Source organism: Pleurodeles waltl, chromosome 1_1 (assembly GCF_031143425.1).
Source record: "Pleurodeles waltl isolate 20211129_DDA chromosome 1_1, aPleWal1.hap1.20221129, whole genome shotgun sequence".
NCBI lineage: Eukaryota > Metazoa > Chordata > Amphibia > Caudata > Salamandridae > Pleurodeles > Pleurodeles waltl.
The window spans coordinates 492345472-492373364 of NC_090436.1; positions in this window are offsets into that span (position 1 = coordinate 492345472).

A 27893-nucleotide genomic window follows, 5' to 3' on the forward strand; every position below is an offset into this window, starting at 1 on the left:
GATGAGCTCATAGATACACTGGCATCTGCCAAGTATCTAAGCACTTTTGACTTGACTGCAGGGTATTGGCAGATCAAATTGTCAGAAGATGCTAAACCTAAGACTGCATTTTCTACCATTGGAGGACATTACCAGTTTACTGTAATGCCTTTTGGTTTGAAAAATGCACCTGCCACTTTTCAGAGGTTGGTGAACACAGTCCTGCAAGGGCTGGAAGCTTTCAGTGCAGCATATTTGGACGATATAGCTGTCTTTAGCTCCAGCTGGGATGATCACCTGGTCCACCTATGGAAAGTTTTGGAGGCCCTGCAAAAGGCAGGCCTCACTATCAAGGCTTCAAAGTGCCAGACAGGGCAGGGTAAGGTGGTTTATCTGGGACACCTTGTTGGTGGGGAACAGATTGCACCACTTCAGGGGAAAATCCAAACAATTATTGATTGGGTTCCCCCTACCACTCAGACTCAGGTGAGAGCCTTCCTAGGCCTCACTGGGTATTACAGGAGGTTCATTAAGAACTATGGCTCCATTGCAGCCCCTCTTATTGACCTCACATCCAAGAAAATGCCTAAAAAGGTATTATGGACAGCAAACTGTCAGAAAGCTTTTGAGGAGCTGAAGCAGGCCATGTGCTCTGCACCTGTCCTGAAAAGCCCTTGTTACTCTAAAAAATTCTATGTCCAAACTGATGCATCTGAATTAGGAGTAGGGGCAGTCCTATCACAACTTAATTCTGAGGGCCAGGATCAACCTGTTGCTTTTATTAGTAGGAGGTTGACCCCTAGAGAAAAGCGTTGGTCTGCCATTGAGAGGGAGGCCTTTGCTGTGGTCTGGGCTCTGAAGAAGTTGAGGCCATACCTGTTTGGCACTCACTTCATTGTTCAGACAGACCACAAACCTCTACTTTGGCTAAAACAAATGAAAGGTGAAAATCCTAAATTGTTGAGGTGGTCCATATCCCTACAGGGAATGGACTATACAGTGGAACATAGACCTGGGAGTAGCCACTCCAATGCAGATGGACTCTCCAGATATTTCCACTTAGACAATGAAGACTCATCAGGTCATGGCTAGTCTTATTGTCCTTCGTTTGGGGGGGGGGGTTGTGTAGGAAAGTACCATCTTGCCTGGCATGTTACCCCCATTTTTCACTGTATATATGTTGTTTTAGTTGTTTGTGTCACTGGGACCCTGGTAACCCAGGGCCCCAGTGCTCATAAGTGTGCCTGAATGTGTTACCTGTGTAGTGACTAACTGTCTCACTGAGGCTCTGCTAATCAGAACCTCAGTGGTTATGCTCTCTCATTTCTTTCCAAATTGTCACTAACAGGCTAGTGACCATTTTTACCAATTTACATTGGCTTACTGGAACACCCTTATAATTCCCTAGTATATGGTACTGAGGTACCCAGGGTATTGGGGTTCCAGGAGATCCCTATGGGCTGCAGCATTTCTTTTGCCACCCATAGGGAGCTCTGACAATTCTTACACAGGCCTGCCACTGCAGCCTGAGTGAAATAACGTCCACGTTATTTCACAGCCATTTTACACTGCACTTAAGTAACTTATAAGTCACCTATATGTCTAACCTTTACCTGGTAAAGGTTAGGTGCAAAGTTACTTAGTGTGAGGGCACCCTGGCACTAGCCAAGGTGCCCCCACATTGTTCAGAGCCAATTCCCTGAACTTTGTGAGTGCGGGGACACCATTACACGCGTGCACTACATATAGGTCACTACCTATATGTAGCTTCACAATGGTAACTCCGAATATGGCCATGTAACATGTCTATGATCATGGAATTGCCCCCTCTATGCCATCCTGGCATAGTTGGCACAATCCCATGATCCCAGTGGTCTGTAGCACAGACCCTGGTACTGCCAAACTGCCCTTCCTGGGGTTTCACTGCAGCTGCTGCCAACCCCTCAGACAGGCATCTGCCCTCCTGGGGTCCAGCCAGGCCTGGCCCAGGATGGCAGAACAAAGAACTTCCTCTGAGAGAGGGTGTGACACCCTCTCCCTTTGGAAAATGGTGTGAAGGCAGGGGAGGAGTAGCCTCCCCCAGCCTCTGGAAATGCTTTGTTGGGCACAGAGGTGCCCAATTCTGCATAAGCCAGTCTACACCGGTTCAGGGGACCCCTTAGCCCTGCTCTGGCGCGAAACTGGACAAAGGAAAGGGGAGTGACCACTCCCCTGACCTGCACCTCCCCTGGGAGGTGTCCAGAGCTCCTCCAGTGTGCTCCAGACCTCTGCCATCTTGGAAACAGAGGTGCTGCTGGCACACTGGACTGCTCTGAGTGGCCAGTGCCACCAGGTGACGTCAGAGACTCCTTGTGATAGGCTCCTTCAGGTGTTGCTAGCCTATCCTCTCTCCTAGGTATCCAAACCCTCTTTTCTGGCTATTTAGGGTCTCTGTCTCTGGGGAAACTTCAGATAACGAATGCAAGAGCTCATCCGAGTTCCTCTGCATCTCTCTCTTCACCTTCTGATAAGGAATCGACTGCTGACCGCGCTGGAAGCCTGCAAACCTGCAACATAGTAGCAAAGACGACTACTGCAACTCTGTAACGCTGATCCTGCCGCCTTCTCGACTGTTTTCCTGCTTGTGCATGCTGTGGGGGTAGTCTGCCTCCTCTCTGCACCAGAAGCTCCGAAGAAATCTCCCGTGGGTCGACGGAATCTTCCCCCTGCAACCGCAGGCACCAAAAAGCTGCATTACCGGTCCCTTGGGTCTCCTCTCAGCACAACGAGCGAGGTCCCTCGAATCCAGCATCTCTGTCCAAGTGACCCCCACAGTCCAGTGACTCTTCAGTCCAAGTTTGGTGGAGGTAAGTCCTTGCCTCACCTCGCTGGGCTGCATTGCTGGGAACTGCGACTTTTGCAGCTACTCCGGCCCCTGTGCACTTCCGGCGGAAATCCTTTGTGCACAGCCAAGCCTGGGTCCACGGCACTCTAACCTGCATTGCACGACTTTCTAAGTTGGTCTCCGGCGACGTGGGACTCCTTTGTGCAACTTCGGTGAGCACCGTTTCACGCATCCTTGTAGTGCCTGTTTTTGGCACTTCTCTGGGTGCTACCTGCTTCAGTGAGAACTCTTTGTCTTGCTCGACATCCTCTCTCTCTTTAGGTCCAATTTGCGACCTCCTGGTCCCTCCTGGGCCCCAGCAGTGTCCAAAAACGTTAAACGCACGATTTGCGACTAGCAAGGCTTGTTGGCGTCTTTTCGGCAGGAAAATACTTCTGCACGACTCTCCAAGGCGAGAGGGATCCATCCACCAAAGGGGAAGTCTCTAGCCCTTTTCGTTCCTGCAGAAACCTCAGCTTCTTCTGTCCAGTAGAAGCTTCTTTGCACCCGCAGCTGGCATTTCCTGGGCATCTGCCCATCTCCGACTTGCTTGTGACTTTTGGACTTGGTCCCCTTGTTCCACAGGTACCCTAGATTGGAAATCCACAGTTGTTGCATTGCTGGTTTGTGTCTTTCCTGCATTATTCCTCTAACACGACTTCTTTGTCCTTAGGGGAACTTTAGTGCACTTTGCACTCACTTTTCAGGGTCTTGGGGAGGGTTATTTTTCTAACTCTCACTATTTTCTAATAGTCCCAGCGACCCTCTACAAGGTCACATAGGTTTGGGGTCCATTCGTGGTTCGCATTCCACTTTTGGAGTATATGGTTTGTGTTGCCCCTATCCCTATGTTTCCCCATTGCATCCTATTGTAACTATACATTGTTTGCACTGTTTTCTAAGACTATACTGCATATTTTTGCTATTGTGTATATATATCTTGTGTATATTTCCTATCCTCTCACTGAGGGTACACTCTAAGATACTTTGGCATATTGTCATAAAAATAAAGTACCTTTATTTTTAGTATAACTGTGTATTGTGTTTTCTTATGATATTGTGCATATGACACTAGGTGGTACTGTAGTAGCTTCACACGTCTCCTAGTTCAGCCTAAGCTGCTCTGCTAAGCTACCATTATCTATCAGCCTAAGCTGCTAGACACCCTATACACTAATAAGGGATAACTGGGCCTGGTGCAAGGTGCAAGTACCCCTTGGTACTCACTACAAGCCAGTCCAGCCTCCTACAGGCATTGACTCTGGCGGTGGTCTCCTGACCAGTGACGATACTTGTGCCCTCTTGGGCAATGACTCCGGCGGTGGTCTCCTGACCAGTGACGATACTTGTGCCCTCCTGGGCAATGACTCCAGCAGTGGCGGTGGTCTCCTGACCAGTGACGATACTTGTACCCTCCTGGGCAATGACTCTGGCGGTGGTCTCCTGACCAGTGCCGATACTTTTGCCCTCCTAGGCAATGACTCCGGCGGTGGTCTCCTGACCAGTAACGACGGTGCTGGCGGTGGCGTCCCGGCCGCCGGGAAGGATGCCGCCCTTCTCCGCCGTGATGCTCACACCAGGCTGTGCAGACTTCTTCTGGCCCTTCACCACCTTTGGAGGAGTCACAGCTGACTCTGCAATCCCCCTGGGACCCCTGTGAGTTGTTTTGCCTCCAGGAGTCTTCACCCGGTCCCGTCGGCCACTTTCCAACTTCAGATGCTTTACAGGGGGTGGACTGGCAGTGCCTTGGCTTCGTGTCACACTGCCTGCCTTGGTGGCCGGTACACTACACACACCTGTAACACGCACCACTGGTACTGGAGTCTTTTTGGCTGAGGAGCTACAACGGGACTGATGAATTGGAGGGGTGGGGGCGGGGGCAAAGAGGTCAACTTTGCAGAGGGACAGTTTCTGACGAACACTGGGCTGGGTAGCTGGAGGGGGTCTGGGAGTGGAGGAAGAGGAGGTGGTTGTAGGAGGTGTCACTTTAGGTGTTTTGGGTGCAGGTGCAGGTACTGGAGGCTGTTGTGAGGTGGATGGATGTTGGGTGTGTGGGTGCCCGTGTTTGTGTACTTTGGGAGGGGGCGTCACAGACACACTGGGAGAGGACACAGGGGACGTGTAAATGGGAGTGGGGGTGGTGAGTGCAGGTGAGCGGTGTGTGGTGCTGGGTGGTCTGGTGCGAGTCCTGGTGCCTATAGATGTAGTGCATGCAGGTGATGCCAGAGATTGCAGGGTTTGATGATGGGCAGCCTGACCAGAATGAATGCCCTCCAGGAATGCATTAGTGTGTTGCAACTCCCTTTCTACACCCTGGATGGCATTCACAATGTTAGACTGCCCAACAGTGAGTGACCTGAGGAGGTCAATGGCCTCCTCACTGAGGGAAGCAGGGGTGACTGGGGCAGGGCCTGAGGTGCCTGGGGCGAAGGTGATGCCCACCCTCCTGGGTGAGCTGGCACGGGGCAAATACTGAGGGGCTGCTGGGAGGGCGGTGCTGGTAGGGGAGGTGGCGGCTGTACCTGTAGAAGTGGGGGACACAGATGGTGCCGCCACCACAAGGGAGCTCCCGTCGCCGGACGAGTCCGTGTCGCTGGTTGGTGATCCGGTGACTGACGTGTAGCTCCCCTCACCCTCCGTCCCACTGGTGCATTCTGAGTCCGTGGTGTGGCCCTCCATGGCCATGTGGGATGCACCTCCCTCGTGCCCCGGTGCCACTGTACCTCCGCCTGATGATGCTGATGCACAAAAGAACAGGGAGAGCAGAAAAAGGGGGAGGGGACGACAGAAAAAAGACAGGTTGAGTGCATTGCTTACCGCTACCGTTGGCGGACAATACAGACACAGCAGCCCCCTGCACTACGCCGTGGTCTTGGCCTCTGCAGAAGCAAATCCTGGGATATGGCCTACATGCCTATGGTGGACATCTGCACACATGAATGCCACAGGGACATCTATACCTGTACTTGGCCCACTACTGAGGTGGGGTGGGTGCCACATGCCCTGCATTACGGAGGGGTCTAGCCTATGTATTTCTGCCTGGCCTAGGTACACCCACAGCCCTCCTCCCCCAGCCAGCCCCTCAACTGCGCGCCAAGTCCCCAGAATGAGGTTGTACTCACCCCCTTGTGTCTGCTGTGATGCCCTCAAGCGCCCATCCAACTCAGGGTAGGCCACCGCCAGGATCCGGAACATCAGGGGGGTCTTGGTGCGACGGGCACCCCTCCCACGTTGGGAGGCCATCCCCAGCTGAGCCTCCGCCGTCTTCTTGCTCCAGCGGCGAATGTCCTCCCATCTTTTCCGGCAGTGGGTGCCCCGTCTCTGGTGGACCCCCAGGGTCCGGACTTCCTTGGCGATGGCACGCCAAATGTCCTTCTTCTGGTGGGCGCTGACCTACATGACATGCACAAGGGAAGAAGAGAAGTCATTACCAACTGCACCGTCGATGTGAGTGTTCCCCATCCCTACCCTTGCCATGAGGCACATGCATTCACATGCATTCATGTTCCCTGAACTCTGACCCTTCCCTCTTACAACCAGCCCTCTCCACCCAGGCGTAGCCCATACAAACGTGCTCCATGTGTACTTACATGTTGGTCTGGAGGACCGTAGAGTAGCGTGTACTGGGGGAGGACCCCGTCTACTAGTTTCTCCAACTCCTGAGCAGTGAAGGCAGGGGCCATTTCCCCAGACGTAGCAGCCATCGTCGCTTCCAGACCGAGGTCACAGCAGCACTTGCAGTGTAGGTCCTCTCCTGTCGAAGATCAGGTATCGAGTGATTGAACAGATAGAAAATGGAGGTGATGTCTGCGGCGGTGACGTCTGCGGCGGTGCGTATCATCAACGCCGGCGCACTTGTTCATTGGCTCCTGGGACCCATAGGGTCCAATGTTAACCAATGCAGCATTGCGCCGCAGTCTACGACCGCCTACCGCGACGGTGTGCAACGCCAGCGCAGTTACCTCACATTCCCATTGTCCCAGTTTAGAGGTCAGGCAGCCGCCATTTCAGGGGCCCACATGGCTTCATTTACTTCTGCGTCACACATAGCTAGGCCTACACTCAACACACATACAGGAAGGGTTTTGTGTTTGGTGTCGTGTTCTGTGTATCTGTGGGTACATACCTGGAAAATAGTTGAATCTGTGGTCGCTGTTGTCCTTTCTAGGCACCGTCAGCTGGGACAATTGAGAAGATGGTGGAATCCTCCGGTGTACTGACCACTGGTGGATCTGTTGACAATGGAGGAGCGACATTTAATCGTCACCTACAGGTTTGACCGTGCCACTATCCAGGAACTATGTACCCAATTGGAGCCAGACCTGATGTCACCAATCCGCCATCCCACTGGAATCCCCCCTGACGTGCATGTGCTGTCAGTGCTCCATTTCCTTGCAAGTGGGTCTTTTCAGACACCAGTGGCCATGGCATCAGGGATGTCCCAGCCTATGTTTTCCAACGTGTTGTCCAGAGTGTTGGCTGCCCTGCTGAAACACGTAAGGAGATACATCATTTTCCCTGAGGTGGAAGATTTGGCTACAGTGAAGGTGACTTCTATGCCCTTGGACATATCCCCAACATCATAGGTGCTATTGATGGGACCCATGTAGCTCTGGTCCCCCCCACAGGAGTGAACAGGTGTACAGGAACCGGAAGAGTTATCATTCTATGAATGTACAGATGGTATGTTTGGCAGACCAGTACATCTCTCAGGTAAATGCTATGTTCCCTGGCTCAGTGCATGACGCCTACATCCTGCGGAATAGCAGCATCCCTTATATGATGGGTCAACTCCAGAGGCTATTAGGGGACTCTGGTTACCCCAACCTGTCATGGCTATTGACCCCAGAGAGGAATCCCAGGACCAGGGCAGAGGAACGCTACAATGAGGCCCATGGGCAGACTAGGAGAGTGATCGAACGCACCTTCGGCCTCCTGAAGGCCAGATTCAGGTGCCTCCATATGACAGGTGGTTCCCTATTCTACTCACCGAAGAAGGTGTGCCAGATCATCATCGCCTACTCGATGCTTCACAATCTTGCTTTGCGACGCCAGGTGCCTTTTCTGCAGGAGGATGGTCCAGATGACGGTGTTGTGGCAGCTGTGGAGCCTGTGGACCCTGAGGACAGTGATGAGGAGGAAGCTGAGGAAGAAGACATCGACAACAGGGAGTCAGTCATACAGCAATATTTCCAGTGACACACAGGTGAGAACATTTTCATTTTTACCATTACATTCACTTTCACACGTCTTCCTCTATCCTGTGTCATTTCATAGCAGTATTTGGTCACTGAGTTGTACCTTTCCATTACGGTTTCACAGGTGTGGTTACCAACGTGTGTCATCTGCTTGCATCCTTCAAGGACTTGTGATGTGTGACATAGGTATGTTGGCTTTACAACTAGAAACGCATTTTGACACTGTCATTTATAATACATATTTACCAAATCACAGACTGACTCCAGATTGTTTTGTGGTTCAAGGGTGTTTATTGAAGTGCTAAAAAATGGAGGGGGGTTGTAATATGGTGATGGGGGACGGTGGAGGAATGTCCATGGCAGAGTCCAGTCCATTGATCACACAGGTGCACTGCCCATATGGGCATAGGAAGTGGAGCTGGGGCAGTTTAAGTATGGACAGGGTAACAAAGTGGGATAGTGGGAGGACAATCAGGGTGGTCTCATTTCCTGGCGGGGGTCTTGCCATCTTGCTCTGTCCTGTTCCTGGATCTCAGGGACCGCTTGAGTGTTGGTTGTCCATCTGCAGGGGGTGGGGTGCTGGTGTGGTGGTCCTGTGGCCGGGCGTCCTGTCCACTAGCGCCGGCGGAGGTGGTGGGCAGTTCATCGTCCAGCCTAGTGTCAGGGGCCCCTTGGTGTGCCACGGTGTCCCTCAAGGTCTTCTGTATGTCCTTCAGCATCCCTACGATGGTGCCCAGGGTGGAGCTGATGGTCCTGAGCTCCTCCCTGAACCCCAAATACTGCTCCTCCTGCAGGCGCTGGGTCTCCTGAAACTTGGCCAGGACCGTTGCCATCGTCTCCTGGGAGTGGTGGTATGCTCCCATGATGGAGGATAGGGCCTCATGGAGAGTGGGTTCCCTTGGCCTGTCCGCCCCCTGTCGCACAGCAGCCCTCCCAGTTCCCCTGTGTTCCTGTGCCTCCGTCCCCTGGACCGTGTGCCCACTACCACTGCCCCCAGGCCCATGATTTTTGTGGGGTGGTGGGTTATCCTGTGTTCCCTGTAGTGGTGGACACACCGCTGATTGACGTGTCCTGGGTATGGAGGTATGGGCCCGCTGGGTGGGTGCTGTGCTGGTGTTACCAGAGGGTGGAAGGTCAGTGTTGGGCTGTGCCTGTGCAAGGGGAGCCGACTGTCCTGCAGCCCACGATGGTCCGGGCTGGTCATCAGGATCCAGTAGGGCAGAGCTGCTATCGTCACTGTGGGCCTCTTCTGTGGGTGAAGTGGAGATGTCTGGACCCTCCGGTGTGGTGACGGTCCTTCGTGATCCTGCAGGGGCACAAGAGCATGATTATTGCATGGGTGTGTGTCATGGTGTGCAATGGGTGGGTGTTTGTGTACCCCAGTGCAAGCATTCCTGTCTGTGGGTTTGTGTGATGATGGTTAGGGGGTTGTTATGGGTATGTGCAGTGAGCATGCTTTGGTGAGGGGTGACCATGCTTAGTTGTGTCATGCAGGGCTTGGTGTTGTGATGGGTGGTTTGTGTTATTAATATATTAGTGAGGAGTTTGAGTGATAGGGGAGGGGGTGAGGGTGGGGGTGTGTGATAGCCTGCAGGTAGGGTGGGGGATATGATAGTTAATATTTGACTTACCAGTGTCCATTCCTCCACCGACTTCTCCGAGGCCCTCTGGATGCATGATGGTCATGACTTGCTCCTCCCATGTTGTTAGATGTGGGGGAGGAGGTGGGGGTCCGCCGCCAGTCCGCTGAACCGCGATGTTGTGCCTGGAGACCGCTAAACGCACCTTCCCCCGTAGGTCGTTCCACATTTTCCTGAAGTCCTCACGATTTCTTGGATGCTGTCCCACAGTGTTGACCCTGTCCACTATTCTGCGCCATAGCTCCATCTCCCTGGCTATGGATGTGTGCTGCACCTGTGAGCCAAATAGCTGTGGCTCTACCCGTAGGATTTCCTCCACCATGACCCGGAGCTCCTCCTCGGAAAACCGGGGGTGTCTTTGGCGTGACATGGGGTGGTGTGGGTGATGTGTGGGGTGGTGTCATTGTTGATGTGTTTGGTGATGTGTAGTGGTGTGTGGTGTATTGCGAGTGTAATGTTGTATGGGTGATGGTGTTGTGTGCCTCTGTGTGGTGGGGTTCTCAGTTGCTGTGCTCTCTGTTTCTCTGGGATTCGGTCGTGAATTGTGGTCATAGAGGTGTGTGGGTGATGTGGGTGTGTGTTTTATATTGCATTGAGTGTGTGGGAGTGATGTTTGTATGTGTATCAGGTGTGTGTATTTGGAATTGTCCAATGTGGCTGTGTTTTGGAGATGTGTGTGTATTTTGAGCGCGGCGGTGTCTACCGCCAATGGAATACCGCGGTTGAAAGACCGCAGCGTGGATTCGTGGGTCGTAATAGCATGGGCGTGTTTCTGTTGGCGTGGAGGTCGAGGTTTTGTTTTCGCCAGTTTAACACTGACCTTTGGTGTGGCGGACTTCTGTGGGTGTCTGAATTTCGGCGGATTCCGAGATGTGTGTCATAATAGCTGTGGTGGAATTTCACGGCCACGGCGGTGTATTGGCAGTCTTCTGCACGGCGGTAAGCGCCTTTAACCGCCAATGTTGTAATGACCCCCATAGTGTCTTAAGTCTTTAAAAAGCAAACAAAGTCTCTTTCAAGCACAAAGTACCTGGTTTCTGATGGAAAATCTCTGCAAAGGGCCGCAGAAGAAAAGATACGTGGAAAAATAGTGTGTGTGCAGATTTCTCCCCAGCACACACGGACTTGCGTCGTTATTTTTCATGTGGGGAAGTCGTGCCTCGTTTTCCGGCGCACGGACAGTCTCTTTCTATGGGTCGTGGGCTTACCAGATGTCCTGGGTCTGTGCATGGATTCTCCTGCTTGTTTTCCGGCTGTGCGTCGTTCCACTGGGCTGTGTGTCGAAGTTTTGCTCTCACTGCAGGCGTCGCGTCAATTTCTCCTCTGGAAGTCGGGCGGCGTTGTCCTTGCGAGGCCGTGCGTCGAAGTTCCGGTCGTCCAGAAGACGTTGCGCCGGTCAGCGTCGATGTGCGGGGTTTTTTCCGCTGCGGAACAAGCTGTGCGTCGAAAATTTCGCCACACGAAGCTTCCAAGTGAAAGAGAGAAGTCTTTTTGGTCCTGAGACTTCAGGGAACAGGAGGCAAGCTCTATCCGAGCCCTTGGAGAGCACTTTTACAGCCAGACAAGAGTTCAGCAAGGCAGCAGGTCAACAGCAAGGCAGCAGTCCTTTGTAGAAAAGCAGACAGGTGAGTCCTTTGAGCAGTCAGGCAGTTCTTCTTGGCAGAATGTGGTTTCTGGTTCAGGTTTCTTCTCTAGAAAGTGTCTGATGAGGTAGGGCAGAGGCCCTGTTTTAAACTAAGTTGTGCCTTTGAAGTGGGGGTGACTTCAAAGAGTGTCTAAGAAATGCACCAAGCCCCCTTTCAGTTCAATCCTGTCTGCCAGAGTCCCAGTAGGGGGTGTGGCAGTCCTTTGTGTGGGGGCAGGCCCTCCACCCTCCCAGCCCAAGAAGACCCATTCAAAATGCAGATGTATGCAAGTGAGGCTGAGTACCCTGTGTTTGGGGTGTGTCTGAGTGAATGCACAAGGAGCTGTCAACTAAACCTAGCCAGACGTGGATTGAAGGGCACAGAAAGATTTAAGTGCAAAGAAATGCTCACTTTCTAAAAGTGGCATTTCTAGAATAGTAATATTAAATTCAACTTTACCAGTCAGCAGGATTTTATATTACCATTCTGGCCATACTAAATATGACCTTCCTGCTCCTTTCAGATCAGCAGCTGCCACTTCAACAGTGTATGAGGGCAGCCCCAATGTTAGTCTATGAAGGGAGCAGGCCTCACAGTAGTGCAAAAACGAATTTAGGAGTTTTACACTACCAGGACATATAACTACACAGGTACATGTCCTGCCTTTTACCCACACAGCACCCTGCTCTAGGGGTTACCTAGGGCACACATTAGGGGTGACTTATATGTAGGAAAAGGGGAATGCTAGGCTTGGCAATTACTTTTAAATGCCAAGTCGAAGTGACAGTGAAACTGCACACACAGGCCTTGCAATGGCAGGCCTGAGACAAGGTTGAGGGGCTACTGAAGTGGGTGGCACAACCAGTGCTGTAAGCCCACTAGTAGCATTTAGTCTACCGGCCCTAGGCACATATAGTGCACTCTAATAGGGACTTATAAGTACATTAAATAGCCAATCATGGATAAACCAATCAAAGTACAATTTACAAAGAGAACATATGCACTTTAGCACTGGTTAGCAGTGGTAAAGTGCCCAGAGGTCAAAAGCCAACAACAACAGGTCAGAAAAAAATAGGAGGAAGGAGGCAAAAAGTTTGGGGATGACCCCGTCAAAAAGCCAGGTCCAACAGCAACAAACTGAAGCATCTTCACTGAGCATGCACCTTAACCCCCATCTTCCTTTCCTGATTCATCATGCACCAACTGCCAGATTTTTCTAATATTGTTTGTTTCAACGACCTCTACCATTCCTTACCAACATTCATCCTGGTATTCCCTTTTTTTTGAATCAGTAGATCCTTATAGTTTTTTTTAATCCCTCTGTGTCCTGGTCAAATTTTTTCCAGCATTCCATATCAAATACTCCTTTTTTCTTCCTTGCCCCCTTTTCTCTTTGTAAACAGCTTGGTTTAATATTTCCCTATGCCATGTTAAGAAATCCTTGTGTATCTCCTCTCAATGAATTACATTTTGTCACAGCTGAAAGGAACACAGACGCTTTATGATTATCTAATATCCTTGTGGTGAGTCGCCTAGGATAGTGTACTTGCAAAGGGAAGCATGTTTCCCTGAGTTCTCTGTCCCCTAAATGTATCACTAGATGTAGAGCCCCATGATCACTTCCTTCTAACTTTAAAACTGTAAAATCCTTCACTAGAAAAAAGAATCCTTCATAGATAAAAGTATAATCTCTTGATCACCCTGGTTGCCATAATAAAGGTTTGCCATGCTTGGCAACCAAGGCCAAAACAACCATTGATACCAAGCAGCTCATTGATGCTAAAGGTTCTTGCAAAGCAATATCCCGGGTGTAAGTTAATTCTTTGGGAAACTGACTACGCTAATTTTGTAGACTTGCAACATATCTGTATATGATAAGTCACTATAATCTGGATCTATTTTATGATTGATGTCCCGAATAGTACCACCATCAGTGATACGTATTCTCTGTTTAATCTTTCTAGGTCTGCTTTCTTGAGCTTGAGATGGATCTCATAATTATCCCTGTTTAGTGGTGGAATATATATATTATTAGCAGTTATAGAGGCCATTTGTTTTTTATTTCTTTGTAGTTCAACTAAACAGGACACAATCCATTTATTATTTACATTTAGTGATGGCTCTTTTTTAGCAAACTTAGTTGATATTAATGTCATAAGTTCTCCTGATGGTCAACCCTATCATTTCTCTGCTCTTTTAGAGAACAGGAAGAAACCATCAATTGGTTCTGGCTCTTTGCAGTCACGTTTCTTGCAAACACATCACTTTATATGTTTCCCTTAATTCTTTAAATATTTTCAAAGATGAACATTTCCTGAAACCTCCTATATTCCAAGAGAACAACTCCAGGCTATTCAATGTGCCTTTCTTCTATTCAAGACGGCTTAAACTCCCCTGTTTACTTTAATTGTAGGAGGTTTTCAAGACAATTCCGAAGACTGAGTTCCTCTCTTTCTCTACCATACTGTGCCTTTTCTGGTCAGCCAATGAAGAATCACTTGAATATTACAGTTCTTGCTGTTCTTGACCAATCTTCCATTACGGCTAGTTGGCAATTGTAACACCACTTGGGTTGAGCCCAACCCTGCATGAATGCTTCAGAAATTTCCCACCCACAGGATTATTTCCTTACTTCCTTATGAGCCTTAACAAATTTGTCACCTTCCCTCATCATCTCTCCTTCTACTTTTATCAAGGCTGACTGTCTCATTTCTGAGAAGAGTAATACCTTTATCACTTCTTTACCATTTTTACTTTGAACAAAGCCTACTTGCGTTGTAACTTCTGAGAATATATGTAGAAGGCTAGACACTCAGAAAAAAACAAAGGAGGACAACAAAAGATGTGAGCGATTTAACTGGATACATTTCCTAGATGTTTCTCCCCTCTTAGCCTTCTGCATGGGTCTCAGGTTGACACAATTAATATTCTCCTGATACCCTGGCTTCTTGGGGTCCTCTTATACTATCATGCTGCCTATATAGCAGTGCATCTTTATTCTCAGTAACGTTCTCCCAAATTGCTTCTCTACTCATCCTTTTTTTAAACTTCCATCTGATCTGATATTTCCTGTCTTGTTAACCCACTTTGGGGGACCTGCTCACATAATCCTACATTCTGTTTTACTTGACCCTCCCAAAGCTTTGAAAATCCTCTCCCCTGATGGTTTATCTACCCTTTCAGCCTTCCCAACCCTTACAGATCTAGCTTTCTTGCTCACTTTATTTGCCCTGACTTTGGGTCTTCTTTGCACTACTCGCTCTTTCCCAACTCTCCTTTTTTTACTAGATTTTGTATTTTTTGTTTGCTTTCTCATATGAGGAAATATATCTTATACCCCACTTAGCACCTCCTTTTTGTAATCAACGTTGAGCACTTTGAAACATAAACTGAAGGGGTCGCTTCACCATATTGGATGGAGTTTTCCCCGCCTTTAGGCACATAATTGGCTATCTTGGACTCTACTATTAGTCTTACTAATGATGGCATACAATTGTTTATCTATCTTAGTTCAAATGCAATATCCTGCAAATATTCTTTCTGACATTTTACCATGTTTTTATTTGCCATAGTCTCTGCTAGAATTCCCTGCAGCGTTTTTTTGCATAAGGAGCATCACATCCATCATTGAAACTATTGATGAAGCCAGGATTTCACAACCTAACAAAGACTGATGGGCAGGAGGTGTGCCATTAATGTTGACTGAAAGTTCTATACTCCATGATATCCACCCGATACCCTGGGAACTCCTCCTCCATTCTGGAGAGATAAGGGATTCTTTATAGAGATCTATCAATAGGCCTTCTCTTCACAAGTCCTCCACTTCTAGTAGAGTGAGCGGCAGGGGTGATGATAATCCAGGCTCAGGGGGTGACCTATTGCTTACTTCCAAGTCCAGCCCCTTAAAAAGAGACTGATCCTGTATTAATTCTAATGATTGATCTTCATTCTCTAAGGCATTTATGTTTCCTTCCCCCACATATCCACCTTCAATGCCCTCACCATGTTTGTAGAAGGCTTTGAAGATTTCAGAAGCAAAAATAACAGATGCTGGGCGGAATGTGGAACAATGTAAACATTCACCCCATTCACAAAGATCTGGGTTTAATCCATCATTATTTTGCCCACCACGCCACCCAGTATGGACCCAGCCTCATGTAAATCAGTCTTGACTCTGCTCTCCATGGGAACAGTCCAGCCTAAACTGCCAAGCCAGGTCCTACCTGGACCAGAAACAAGCGTTCTGGGACTGGTTCCAGAGTATCATCCCTCATCAGCCAGGATAGCTTGAATCCAGTGATGCAGTGAGAACAGGACCCACATCTGGGCATATCCTTCACACTCGGAGCGACAAAAGCAAAAAGAACAGATGATGGACGGAATGATGAACGATGCAAACATTCACCCCCAGTCATAAAGATCTAGGTTTAAACCAGCATTTTTTTGCCCACCACGCCACCCCAGTTTGGACCCAGCCATATGTAGATCAGTCTTGACCCTGCTTTCCATGTGAACAGTCTAGCCCGAACTGCCAAGCCAGGTCCTCCCTGGACCGGAAACAAACATTCTGGGACTGGTTTCAGGGTATCACCCCTCAGCAGCCAGCCTAATTTGAATCTAGTGGCCTGGCATTTTGGGCTGGTCTGTTCCCATGGGGAGCACGGTCAAGACTGATTTGCATATGGCTGAGTCTGAACTGTGATGGCGTGGTGCGCAAAAAACAATGAATTAAACCCAAATCTCTTTGACTGGGGTGCCTGCACTTAGAAATCCGAGGGCAGGGGACAAGGGGAAAGAGCTGGAGCAGCAAGTTGAGAGGAGCAGAGGTGCCAGCATGGATGCCATGAAAAAGGCCATGGGGAAGCTGGCACCGGCTACCACTACCCTGTCAAAGTGCACGGTGGCCCTACAGGTGGAGATGGGTCACTACAGGGGGGATATCTCACAGGGTCAAGTCCATCAAAACTGCCCACAGTGCCAGTGGGGGAAGTGCTGATGCTCCAGATAATGAGGTGTCAAGCCTTAGCAGCGTCTCTACCTCTGATACCGGTGTGCTGTGACAGAGTAGCATCTCCTTTCCAGCACCTCCTCATGGCACCAGCTTGCATATTGGACACACACACAGTTGAAATAAATGAATGCTGGGTGAAAGTCAGCCATTGCTTTTTCTGTTCTTCCCTTTCAGTTGGTGATGATGTAACCAACCAACATGTGCACTCAATGTATATATGCTTTTGTGTGATGGACAGGTCGTCCATAAATGTTAGTTGGACCCTGCCATGAAAGGGAGCTTAATTTGGAGCAATAGATTACTAGATGTGGCATTTTTTGACAGTATTGTGTACATGGACATGTCTTACTGTGCAAAGTAATGTAGTCCCTGACCTTCTTCTCTCAGCTGCTGTGCTTGCCTCGGTTGGCTGCTGGGCAGGTGGGCCAGGATCATCATCCTTGGAGTCTAATTCAGTCACCTCAATGGGTTAGCCTCTCCTGCAGGCAATGTTGTTGAGTATGGCACAGGTTGCCACAATTTTGCAAGCGGTCTCAGGTGCATAATGCAAGGCTCCCCACTCTTGTGCAGGCATCCAAAGCGAGGTTTGAAGATCCCAAATGTCTGCTTGATCACCGACCTGCTGTGCTGTGCTGTGTTATATTGTCTTTCATATAGGTTGTTGGATGACAGGTAGGGTGTGAGGATCCATGGCCACAGGGCATACGCACCGTCACCTGAGAAAGCAAATATATATGTGGGACATCATACAGGGAGTGATTATTGGAAAATAACGTATCAGTGTTAATATGAATTTCCAGTACCTACTAGGTAACCTTCATCAAACTCCCCTCTTTCCAGTCGTTGTTAAATCCCACTGAGCCTGAACATGTAAGAGTCATGGTTGCTGCCTGGATATTGTGTCACAATATCTGTGATGATATTGTATGCATTGCAGATAGCTTGGATGTTCAGGGAATGGGTGTTCTTACAGTTCCTGAATAGGTTTTCCATGTGAGATGGGGGACATGTGAGCACATGGGTCCCATCTATGCACACTATGACATGTGGGAATTAGGCTATCCGGTAGAATTTCAATTTTGTCATTTGCATTGCCACATCATTTCTGGGCAGGTAAATGTGTTGGTGTATGTAGAGCAGCATGGTGTCTAGGAAATTGTAAAAGAAAAGCAATAGCACACTCTGCAACATCTCTCGGCCACAGCTATCACATTCTAGTAACTGCCACTGGCGAATAGGTGGAGGAAGCATAACACCTGGACATGGGTGAGAATTGCATTGCTGTGCTGCGTACTGCTTTCAAGGTGCAGCTTTAAGGCTGCTATCAGCTCCAAGATAACTTTGCTGCTCAGCATGTATTGTTCATTGATCTTTTTCTCTGTCTTCTTAAACATGGCCAGACTGACTCAGAATACCCTCTTCTGTCTCCGCCTCCTCTGCTGAGCAGCAAGTACGTGCATCCTCCTTACTATCATGCACAGGGCGGCTTCAAAAGAAAAGGAGGGTCCTGACATATAACTTCCTGTAAAAATGCCGTATTTACTAGGGCTGTGGGAACTAAAACCAGAGGACTTGGACCCCTGTACTCCTACTAGCCAAAATACTGAAAAAAGAGATGGTAAGCTCCCACCAAAGGCGTTTCATCTACAGTTTTTAATTATGAAAATACAAATTACAATGTTCATAGATGTTATATTTCAATTGACACAATCTTGAATTCAAAGGAGGCTTCCAATGTTCAAAAATTTTACAGCCAAAGTTCAGCGATGTTATACTTCAATTGGTGCAATCCAAATAATTCAAATGACGCTTCCAATGTACAAGGATGTAACAGCCCAAAGGAGGCTTCCAATGTTCAAAAATGTTACAGCCAAAGTTCAGCGATGTTATACTTCAATTGGTGCAATCCAAATAATTCAAATGTGGCTTCCAATGTACAAGGATGTAACAGCCAACACGTGTTTCGCCCCCTGTAGCCAATACGCCTGGGCTTTCTCAAGGCTGAAAAATATATATATGAACTATGTAAGACTAAAGGTCAGTCACACACAAAGGAGTGGTGCTACCCAAGAAGTGAGTATGCTAATTACAGATGGAAGAAACATGCATCCTTGTCTGCCGTGCTACCAATAGGTGATAAAATAAAATAAAAAATAAATAAATAATAAAACTAAGAAGCTGTTATTGGAGGGAGTACAGCTGAGGGATAATATATAATAATGAAAGCAACATGCGTGTTATTGTGCTCTCTGTAGTCAAAGAAAAAAATATAAGACAAAAAAATATATAAGACAAAAAAAGACACAAAAAAAAACTTCACTTAGTCAGACAAGACACTGTCATCTCTTGTTTCTTTTCTGTTTTCACGTACCTCATTTCCCCTGCTTCTTCCTTACAGGGGATCTCTCATTGCAGGCCAATAGTTTTTTGTCTTTTATTTGTTACCCATACATGCCCTAATGTTGTTTCCACAATATTGTAATGAGTGCCCAACTCAGTTGCAGCTCGCAGGAAGCAGAAAGGGTAGGGCGGAGCTTGGCAGGGGACTGTCAAGAAACCAAAAAAAAAAAAAATATTATTTTTAAAAACGTACCTGTTTCGCCTCATCACCACTGCACTGCTCCTCAACTGCAGGCACAGGCTCAGGCTCCCAGACTGCCTTGCATCCAATCCTAATGCTTTTTCATGCTGATGGCAGCATGGAAACAGCGGTAGGATTGAATGGAACACCCTGCATAGCCGGGTTGGACAGAACCTAGTGCGCATATATGTTTGGCCAGTCCAAGACAGCTGGCCAAATATACATGCTCACTGAGGGGGAGTGCACTTCCCCTCTGTCCCTGTCACGCCCGTGGCCCCGCCACTTTTGCAGTAAAAACATAATAAACCAAGGCCCATATTTAAACTCAGTTTGCGCTGAATTAGTGTCATTTATTTTTTTACGCTAATTCAGCGCAAACCTAACTCCAAATTTATACTTTGGCGCTAGACACATCTAGTGCCAAAGTTATGGAGTTAACGTTGTTTTCTGGACGTGAAAACCTACCTTGCATCAATCAGATGCAAGGTAGGCGTTCCATCCAGAAAAGGACGATATGGCCTTTGCGCCATATTTATCCCCTGTGCTAAAATCCAGCACGGGGGACGGGGGCCATAAATAATGGCACTAAGCTTACTTAGCGTAATTACTTAACGTCTGGGCACGGGCAGTCTTAAGGGGACCTGTAGATGTGTGTTTCTTTAAACTGAAATGGTACATATATAATAATGAAGCTCACAACCAGTAATCGTTTCCAGTGCACTGCTGGACTACAAAAAGCCGCCATGGTACATCTGGGCAGTAGAATTTTCTTAGATGACTCTTGGTCAAAATTAATTATTACATTGCAGTTTGACCCATGTTTAAGGACTCCCACACATTGGAAAGACAAGGGAACTGAAGCACAAGACTATGAAGGGTTTTGCCCAGAATCACATATTTAATAAACTGAGGATACTAGTACTGAATTCGTCATTCATGTAGGCCTTCATGAGGTTGCAAAAGTCTCAACAACTTGGCACTGTAATTGTTGATGTAAAATGGCTTTAGCAATTTTCTCGACTGTTGGGTGGCTTCAGGTAATATATTGGCATTGTCCATCTAGTAAGGTTGTATATTAGATCGATTTTCGACTGTCAGAGTACATTCTGCATCATCTACTTCAGAGTACACCTTCTTCTGAAAAAGTATGAATAGCTTACTTCAGTTGGGTTCACACTCAACCTGCAAAGCTGTGTTGAGCCTGCTCTATTGCTCATACGAGAAATGGTCTCGCCTGGTCTACCTTCTTTCATTCATCTTATTACAAGCAATTCCTTATCCAGGAAACATATGCCCCTATCTGTTGCCAACTTTAGCAAGTCGAACACTGTGATCTGCTAAGTACAAAGCTTCATGTGTTTTCTCTTACTGTTCCATTGCGAACTTGATTTTATCTTTTAGTTTAGAACAGCGATCTGCAAAGTTGATCCTGGAGAGCCGGGTCCATGGCAGATTTTTAGCATATCCACATTTAGAAAAAAGATGTTTCAGAAATCTACATGTTTCTAAATGTGGATATGTTAAAAATCTGGCATGGACCCGGCTCTCCAGGACCGACTTTGCAGAACCCCGGTTTAGAGTGTTTCTTCCACAGGGTCTACCATGCAACACATTCGATGGATTTATATATGCCTGTAGCATTTGGTTGCTTCCAGACTGTGCATTGTCTCTGATTTTCACCTTCATTACTCTCAAAAATATCACGTTAAAATCAAATCCAAACATTCATTTATTTGTTATTGGTTTTTACAATTCGAATAACAACATTAATTATAAAACAATTACATTTTAAAACATGTCTCATTACAACTGCTATTCATTTAATCGCTCCTTTTTATAGTAATCTGAAAGCATCTACAGCTGTTCAGAATTGTACTTCGTAAATAATATTAATAATAAAATATCTTGTCAATGTCCAGCAATATATCTGGGTAGATAAAGCAGCAAAATTAGCATATTTTGAACAGCAGCATTAAACAACATACATATTCCCTCAAAGTATGGCAGTGCGTTCCATGCTCTAGGCAATTCAGCATCCCAGTGATAATTAATTTAAACTTGTGAGATGATGTTCATGTCACATTTTTTAGTATAAGTTATGCCATCCCTTCATGATGTGCAGATCCACAGCAGGAGCAGCTCACGGTGCTTAACAGGGGCAGGGCGGCATGTGTGGGTGTGGTGTAGTGGGTTTATTAATTAAAAAAAAAAACTTACCTGTATTTTCACTGATGCCATCACCACCACACTGCTCCTCTGCTGCAGGCAACCTGCAGGCACTTGCTCCCAGCTTGCCTGCGGCCAATCCTGACGTTGCTCAGAACAGAGTTGGACTGGCTGGGAGCGCCCAGCCAGGGTGCTCCCAGCCAGACTGGGAGCCTCTGCCTGCTCATTCCAGTCTGGCAACACAGTGCCCGGCTGGAGAGAGCCTACAGCACATGTGTGTTTGGCTGGCCCGAGAAAGCCGGCCAAACATACATTCACAATGAGGAGGAGTGCTCGTCACAGCCCGAGGCCCACCAGTTTTACTAAAAAACGATAATAAACACAGTTTATTATTATATTTGAGTAAAAGGTTTGCAGCTGCTACTGCTGGTGGGGTGGCACACCTGATCTATAGTCCGACAGACACCTGGTAGTCTTGGTTTTGAAAGACTTCAAATGAGATCATTGTCATAAATTACTGAATGCATTCTGACAGTCACTTAATTTTTAGAATCCAGTGCAGAATGTTTACCGCTAATTGTTGTCTTTCTATCTGTAGCATATCAGCTTTATCTTCTTCTAATATTATGGCTTGATAGAGCTTAGTAGATTCATGATGAGGTCTTTATAAATTAAGAAGTACAGGGTGTATTTGCTATTCCAAGGTAAGATTTGTTTATGTTGTCGTTATATAATAGGAAAACAGGGTCAACCAATTTTCTTGCATTGATATTTTTTTGGGCAAGTTTAGGGTCCAGGCTTGAAACGGCAGTTTACTCATTTTCTCAAAAGAGAAAGGGACACATGCATACATGTAGGCCCAAGGAATGTTGGCATCAAAGAGCACATAAATCATGGCATTAGACATTCCCCACTTACCAAGGGAAGGTTTTGATCTGTAGCAGCACCCAATGAACAATGTATGCTTTGTCACATGTATGAAGGCCACCTTCACATCATAGACAGTAGTGAGGCAGCAGCATTCATCACACACTTGAGACAAGTGGCCTCTGGGGTCAGATGCCAAATTATTCACTTGAGCAGACACATGGCTGAGGAGAGTGAACCATCACCTCTTTTTCTATGGCCTGTAACACAGAGTAGTGGTCTGCTGCATAGAATTCACACCCACCTCAATAACAAATATCACTTGATTGATTAATGTAGATATCCAAGATTGTTTTTTGTGTATTGTACCCAGTTGTGTCCTAGGTCCTGGGGCTAATTGGCAAGGCACATCAGTATGCACCACACTGCATGGCTAAACAAACAGTTACTCATCTAGTCAGTCACACATGACCCATCCCCAATCGTCAGGGGGAGATGTCAGAACCTAACAAATCAACTTGGCTATGTGACAGGCAGGTAGATACCCTGTACTCACCCCTTTGTGGCTGCTGTGCTCTCCTCAAACACCCATCGAGGCATGCCACTGCCAGAATGTGGGAAATGGGGTGGTCATAGTCCAACGTGTGACCGCCCATGTTGAAAGGACAGCCCCAAATCGACATTTGTGACCTTCCAGGCCCAGCATCGCAGATCCTCCCACCTCCTGCAACAGTGGGAGCTCTGCCCACTCTGGAGCCCCAGTATTCACACCTTCTGGGTGATTGCTCACCGAATCTCTTTTTACTGTTGGGCGTTTAACTGCATGGATCACAAACAAAGGATTTAGCCTAAATTGTGGGCAACACACATGCCGGAAAAAAAAAAATGAAAATTTGTCACCATACAAGTGCAAAACATACATGACAATAACTACAGGGACATAATTACACACTTTTGGATTCATCTGTTGATTAACCCACTACCCTGCTCAACTCCTTCTGCCTGACTGGACCAACACATTTACACTCTGGAAGATTGACTCATTTCATTCAGTCTCTACAGGCAACTACCATAGTACAAACTTCACCCTTACACTTGAGTGGCAATGAAAGGGCTGGCAAGGTAGGTATGGAAAGTGTCATCCCTGTGCATGTGTGGACATGTGGCTTACCAAATGCAGACTCATGCCACTTCTGTGTGGTTTCTAAATTACAGAGATGGCATCCAACATACAAAGGTATGCACTGTACAATTCCTGCTATGTAACCAAGCTACTGAATCACATGTCGTGGCCTCCCAGGAATCTACATACTGTCCACAGTATGGGTCTGCCATTTCGATAATAACCCTGTACAAGACAAATTTGAGTTCTGTGAAGGTGAGAATAGAGCTGAGGGATTAAGGGACCTGTCATGATTCAAAGACAAACATTGACAATGATGCAAAATGCACATATGGACTACTTTTGGGATTTACCTCAGTATCCATTTCTAATTTAGTCAATGGACGGAGGCATTCAGGCACGTTTTGCCACTTTAGCCTCATATTGGCCACATGAGGCGATCTACAAGTCTACAAGGAATTCGCACAGTGCCACATCTGCATAGCCACAGTGACTCTCCCATAGCCTGGACTATTTCCCATACTAGGAGATACATTTGACTGGCCCACGTCTCTGCAGTCGGTGCTTACAGAACCTATGTGACACTCACATTTCCATCACTTCAATGAGGACAGTCATCATGTGGCCATCAGCAATGTGGATTATGTGGCAACCTGAAGGGCACAGTTGTAGGGTGAAAGATCTGTGGCAAAATACACATTGCTTACAAGATACTTGAATGACCCAGACAAGATGCATACTTAGCTCATGCTTTCATGCATATACATGTTGTCTAACATGTGCAACAAAAGGAATGTCATTGGATGTAAGTAAAGTCCCCTTGACTAGTTATGTGCATCCAACACAAAGAGGATGTAGGACCTCAAAAACATCACACAACACAGTGTGAATGAACACAACATATAGTACTGATCACCAACACCTGCACCATGTACTTCCCATTGATACCACGCAGACTGCAACAACAGGCACACAAGAAGTCTAACTGGCACACAGGGGCCTGTGCGGGGGGAAACATTTCGTTGAACAAAGTCAATTGTGCCAATGAGGTATTTACCTGCACCTCTGGTAAGCCACAGAGCTGTCCATGAAGGGGAAGGACCTCACTCACAAGCCTCTCCAACTTCTCTGGAGAGAAGACAGGGGGCCCTTCACCTGCTGGATGTGGCATGATTGCAGCCAGAGGCAACACACACCAGCTGAAGTGGTACAGGTATTGCTGGCAGCAGTGTCAGGAGGCAACTGACTGATTTAGCACAGTGTGGCATGCACGTATGCCACGTACGCGGTCATCACTGTCAATGGGCACAGCCATTGGGCAATGACCGCCACAGGCAATAACGTTAGCCTGTGGCTGTTTCCACCGCAGATGGAATTGCACCTGGTTCTTGATATCCAGTGGAGTAGGTCAGGCATCTGTCATTTTGGCAGCTTGAAATGCTCTATATGGCCCTGTAAAATGCCCCACAATAACAATATAACTTTCATATCATTAGAAATATCTGAAGTCTGTCTTGTTGTGTAGGTCTGACTACACAACCACAATTGTAGGTTGTTGCAGGGCACAGATGGCATACGACGGCAGTGCACTGTCCACCACTGTCAACAGTATTTTTGGCAGTAGGAAAATACAGTCACATTTCGAGGGGCAGTTGTGTAGCAGATAGGTGGGTGTTGCCCAAATCCATGCTCTAGACAAATGTTTTGACAACCATGGGGCTTGCATTTGACCCTTGTGTAGTTTCCAGCTGTGATGTGTAATGGGTGTCGTGTTTATCTTGTCAGAAATGCTTTGTCACATGATTTTGTTGGCATGCATCATATATGTTGCTGTAGAGACACTAACTAATGTTACAAATCATGTCTTGTCACACTTAGCGACCCTGGAAGATGGAAGATGCATCAACCTCCTATCTACCAGACCTTCAGACCATTGAGGAAGTCCACATCATCCACTAAAACTGTCTGAATAGGCAAACAATAGTGGACTTATGCTGTTAGTTGGAGCAAGATCTGATGACAGCTAACAGTAATCCAACCTGCATACAAACCATTGTGCAGGTCATGCCAGTATTGCACTTCCTGGACACAGGGGGGCATATTTATACTCTGTTTGCACCAAATTAGCGTCATTTGTTTTACTCTACATCGGTGCAAAACTAACTCCATATTTATAAAAAAAAGTCATTTTTTGGAAGTGGAAATCTACGTTGCCTTAATGAGATGCAAGGTAGGCGTTCCCGTGCATAAAATGACATTATGGCCTTAACGTCATATTTATATTCCTGTGCAAAAATGGTACACGGGAGGGAGGAGGGGTCAAAAAATGGTGCAAAGCTTGCTTTGCCCCATTTTGAAACACCTGGGTCAGGGCAGGCATTAGGGGACCTGTGGGTCTATTTCCATGGTGGAATACCATGGAATAAGCCCACAGGTGCCCTCCCCAGGCTCCAGGGACAACCTCACCCACACCAGAGGGACAGCGGAGGATGGGGGACCCCATCCCAGGTAAGTACAGGTAGGTATTTTATTTTTTAAAGTGCCATTGGGGGCCCTGAAATGGGACCCCCCTACATGGCACTGGGTGCATTGGCCATGCCCAGGAGACCCTGGTCCCCTGTGCTGCTCATTGGGGTGGTGGGCCTGACTCCTGTCTTTTATAAGACAAGAGTCATGTGGTATGGATGGTTTTGCGTCAGAAAATGACTCTAGCCAGGTTAGAGTCATTTCTTTTACTCTAACCTGCCTAACGTCATTTTTTGGTGCAAAAAACCCTTCTTCCATACTGCCAGCCCAACCCGACTAAAGTCATTTTTTTTTGCCACTAGCCTACCCTTTGCACCGGCTTGCACCATTTCATAAATATGGTGCCCGGCTGGTGCACAGAAATGGTGCAAGCCGGTGCTAAACTTTTTAGTGCAAAACTGAGTTGGTGCAGTTTTGCACCAAAAAGTATAAATCAGAGCCTAGGTCTTTCCAACATACATTGGCCCTATCTGCCAGTGTGTTCCAACGTATGTTCAGTCTGGTATTGAAGGATTTCCTCTCAGCAATGTTCAAACACATTGACAGCTATATCAGGTTCCCTGGCGTGAGGATTTAGCCAATGTGAAGGTTGAATTCTATGGTTGTGCATGCCTCCCACATGTGGTAGGGGCCAGTAATGGCACACATGTTGGCTTGGCACCACCCCAGGCCACTGAAGAAGTCTATCCCAAAAGAAACAACTTCCATTCCGTCAACATGCAATCTGTCTGTTTAGCAGATCTCTATATCTCAAATGTGTGTGCCTGAAATCCAGGATCAGCCCATGATTCCTTTATGATGCAGAACAACACCATACCCCAGCTGAAGTCACAACTGCAACCAGAGAGGGTCTGGCCTATTGTTAAGTCATGTCTCTCCTGATTGTGTGTGACCAATGTCAGGTGTATAAACAAGAAGTGAGTGACTCATTGTTGCACTTATGTCCCATTCCCTAACAGGAGACTCAGCATATCTAAACCTCAGTTATTGACGGCGCTGAGAAATCCAACTACGCCAGGGGAATTCTGCTTCATTGAGGCCCATGGAAGAACACAGTGGGCAGTGAAGTGGGCTTGTGGGCTCCTGAGGCCATATTTTGGTGTCTGGACAGAACTGTGGAGTCCTCCTCTACTCACCCGGGAAAGTGTGTCAGATCACTGTGGCATGATGCATTCTCCACATTATCACCCTGAAAGGGAATATCCCATACATCGCAGAGCAAGGGGTCCCTGCAGTGCCACGGGGTGAGAATTCTGAAATGCCAGCTAACAATGGCGAAGAGGAAAAAGCTGCCTGGTGAAAAGATCTCACCCACAGCTACTTTTAATGAGTGTAAGTATGCCATGTGATGTTATGGCTGTGACTGTACAATGATCTGTAGTTGTCAGAATGTGTAGAGTTCGGTGTTTTGAAAAAAGCTTGGGAGCTGATACTCTGCAATAATCAATGAAAGCCTCCTTGATAAGATAGCTTTTGTCACATCCACAACTTGATGATGTTGCTTCGTTTGTGTCAGTTTCCTTGCAATGTACTTTATTGTCCATATGCTTGCTATGTCACTTGTGTCACATGTATGGTTTCAAGCTAATACTCCTTGTTTTGTTCATTGGATAGGTACTATCACCATAACATCTTCATGTGGACTTTTCATAGTTGTGACATTGACAGGTATGTGATCCTGTTCTGACATGGATTGGTCCAGATAAAGCAGGTCATAAAGTTTGGGTATATGAGACCTGTGCCAAGACAGCTTGCACAGGGTTTTGGGTGTAAGATCAGAAGTGCCCATTGGACTTGTTTTGTGTGCTGTGGTGGGCCCGATGCATCATGTGTATCATCATGTTGTCATAAAATATTTAGTCCTAGCTTGTGATCAAGTCATTTTTCCTTCACATTGGCTAAACACTCTTTTTGCTTGATCTGCATGTAGCTGTTGACATGTTTCATCATTGTAGGCCACAGCGCCTGTGCCACAACACTGACATATGTTTGTGTTATGCCACCAAATACATGAGCATTGGATTAGGATGTCCCTGTGATCAGGGGCTGTTGTACTGCCATCTCTCTGTATCTTGGATTATGTGATGTTGAATTACTTTGATGTGGTATGTGATAAGGCTCACTCTGATGACATCAGCCACTTCACTGTTTGCCTCTTCTACAGGACAATGTCTGACCAATCCCTTCCTTCCATGGTCTAGAGGTATGTACTTGTAAATATGTTCATTTGCCCAGTATGAGTCAATCATTTATGATTTCTGTTAGAAATCGGGTCTCTAGTTGTCAGTCAGTTTGGACTCTAGTCAGGGTAAAT